Source organism: Poecilia latipinna, unplaced genomic scaffold, assembly GCF_001443285.1.
Source record: "Poecilia latipinna isolate Pla-1442-1.1 unplaced genomic scaffold, P_latipinna-1.0 Scaffold491, whole genome shotgun sequence".
Classification (NCBI taxonomy): domain Eukaryota; kingdom Metazoa; phylum Chordata; class Actinopteri; order Cyprinodontiformes; family Poeciliidae; genus Poecilia; species Poecilia latipinna.
Window position 1 is genome coordinate 191,706 of NW_015113107.1, and position 2,956 is coordinate 194,661.

At 42.4% G+C, this 2,956-nt stretch overlaps 1 long non-coding RNA gene across 1 annotated transcript in view; it reads right to left on the bottom strand.

The window, feature by feature from the left end:
• Nucleotides 1–2,927, bottom strand: part of LOC106952086 (uncharacterized) — a 32,800-nt gene extending 29,873 nt beyond the window's left edge. The window contains exons 1-2 of the long non-coding RNA XR_001425916.1: nt 2,633–2,927; nt 1,810–1,892 (exon numbers count right to left, since the gene is read on the bottom strand). This is a non-coding gene — a long non-coding RNA (uncharacterized LOC106952086). The remainder of the gene's footprint in view (nt 1–1,809; nt 1,893–2,632) is intronic.
• Between the last annotated feature and the right edge of the window lie 29 nt (nt 2,928–2,956).

Here is a 2,956-nt window from a genome sequence, read left to right on the forward strand (position 1 = left end):
ATATATATATATATATATATATATATATATATATATATATATATATATATATATATATATATATATATATATAAAAAAAAAAAAAAAAACAGGGGGGGAATGGGGGGGTGCTTTGTTTGTGAGCTAGTGGGACATCAAGAAAGTTTCGCACCCAACTGATTATTGATTGTTGGAGCAAAAGATTTCCTTTGGGACAGCTGTGTTCTATAACAGCCACAGCAGCGCAGGCAGCCCCCAGGGGCCGGGCAGGGGGACACCCGACACCCTGCCACCTCCAGCATTTCACTGCGAGGCCTGTCAGGGCTCCGGATGCTTGACAGACAGCTGACCACGGCTGATCTCCCTGGTATCTGCTAACTGGGTAAAATTAGCCGGGACAGCAGGAGACAGAGACAAGGAGGGGCGGGGAAGAGGGGAACAGATAGGAGCATATGCAAGACACTTTTAGAACCTGGCTGCTGCTTTAAAACCTCCCTGCGGAGAGTGACACCTGTGAGTGTCCCCTCTATAGATAGAGCAGAGACCTCGTTTGGACGACTGCTCCAGAACTAAGGTTAGAACACAGAGAGGAGCCGAACAGCCGAAGAACTTCACATGGTTCTCCTCTCTTATGAGCCGTCTGTTCTGCAGAGACGTGACCGTTCTGTTGTAGTCTTTGTTCTGCTGCTGCCAAACGAGGCAGAGATGACTCTGAGGTTCATGCGCTGGTCAAATGCACAAAATGTCAGCAGTTGTACTCCGTTGAGGTTTGTTTCTAATATTGTAAAAAAAAAAATTAATTTGTTACAATATTAGTTGTCGTGATCTTTCATAAAACTCTGCAGACCAACTCAAATGGAGGCTCTGCAACTTACACTGCAGGCAGTGATGGTTCTAGGTTTAGTGCCGTCCTCTCTCCTTCCTCAAGCTGACCACGGCTGATGTCCCTGGTTTCAGCCTCAAACACGTGTTTCGTGTTTCCATAAATATAAATGAATTTTAACATGAACAAAAAATAATAAATAACAGTTTTTAAAAGACTTTTCACATTCATATGGAATTACCCGATCTAGATTCGATCAGTGTTTTAGATATTCAAGCAGAGCTGCTGAAAAACATTCCAGACTCCTCAAAATGCTGCAGCTTCTGAATTCAGCGCCAGTTTGGAAGCTCTGCATCAGATCCGACTTTGTGTTTCCAGCGTTCCCAGGATACACAGCGTTATTTCCCACAGTCCTTAGAATCTGCATAATACGGGTGGAGCTAGTTGCCCATTGACAAAATAAGCAATACGGGGGAAAAAAAAAAAAAAAAAAAATGTTTGTGACTAGACTAACAGGACTTTTTTTTTAACATACTCATGCCTCCCTTAGGACTATGACGCCCTGGGTGGTGACCAAAATCCTCCATACAAAAAATTTTTTCCAAGAATGTGTTTAGTTCAACTTACAGTTTCTGCACTGTGAATGTTTGCTTGAGGCTTGAAGTTCTACTTTCTGACTGAGAACTCTCCTCACTGCATCTCTTCAAACACAAGCCGTGACCTTTCAACCCTTTCATGTGCTTTTTTTTTATCAGAATGCTACAGTGTTGCTGCTTTCTCTGTTTTCACACGTCACACAAAGTGGAAAAAAGCCCTTCTGCCCCTTAATTTAGAATAAATTCACCTTTTTTTTTTCAAACCAGCAAAACAGAATCTGCTCAGGAAGGAGGTCAGAGTGAAGCAAACCCAGAAAGACACCTTTAAAAAATAAATGCAGTGTGTAAAAACATGTTTTACCAATATCTAACCACATACACACACACACACACACACACTTCTGCACCTACCGTTGCAAAGGTGATCCAAAGAGGGATGGTGGCCCATGCGGAGTGAGGCAATCGCTGCAGGCGGAGTCTCTCCTCCCTGAGAGCTGAATCAGCGATGGAGAGTTTAAGGATGCAGAGAGAAAAAGAGGAGGAGGAGGAGGAAGAGGAGGAGGAGTGAAAAGAGGAGGAGAGAAAAGAAGAGGGTCATTGGAATTTCTCTCGCAGGATAAAAAGAAAATGTAGAAGGAAAGCATCAGACCGAAAAAAAAAAAAATAAAAACATAGGATCCCTCAGACAGCAAAAATACATATCATAGAGAAAATAAATGGAAAAGACAGAGGTTTGTGTAAGAGGACTCGATTTTGATGTGATGACTGGGCAGTGAAATGCGTCAGCCAGCAGCTGTCTGTCCCTTCGCATCACAACCGGGCCATGTAAAGTTAGAAGGAGAGACAGCTGATCGGACTGCAGGGGAAGGAGATGGAGCGAGATACTGAGTGCTGACAGTGCTGAAGGACAAATCGGGAAGACGGACGGAGGAGGTGGAGGGGGGAGGGAGGGGTCGAGGGAGGGAAAAGTGGGGGGAAGGAAGGCGAGGTGAGGGGAAAAAGAAGAAACTGTTTCAATTAAAGAAATGCATCAATTAGAAGGAGATGGAAGAACCACGGCAGACCAGAGAAAGAGAAAGGTGAAGGAGAAAAATGTGGGAAAAGTTCTGATTGAAAGGGAGACACAGAAGAAATACAGGGGGAAAAGGAATGAGGGTGAAGACAAAACAAAAAGAAAAGAGGACAAACATTTAAAGAAAAAAAAACACAATGAAATCAGTCAATTGTCTCTTACTCTGTTCCATCCTTCTTGTCCTTTCTGCTCCCATATTCCACACTGGGCCTTTCCAGGCCTGCCGTCCAGGGATCAGATCAAAGAAGTTCCTCCAAAATGACCAGTTTGAAAAATTCTCTACCAAAGAACTAACATGTTTTTATACAAAAAAAAAAAAAAACTAAAAACAATGGTTTAGTAATGAATAGCCATCTGATACTGCTTACAGGCACTGTTTGAGTTTTTTCTGTTTTTTTTTTTTTTTTTTTTTTTTAAGTTTTTGAATCCAAATTGGGAAAAACCAAGTCACAAAAAAAAGGTGTATAATGGGGAGGCTATGAGGGG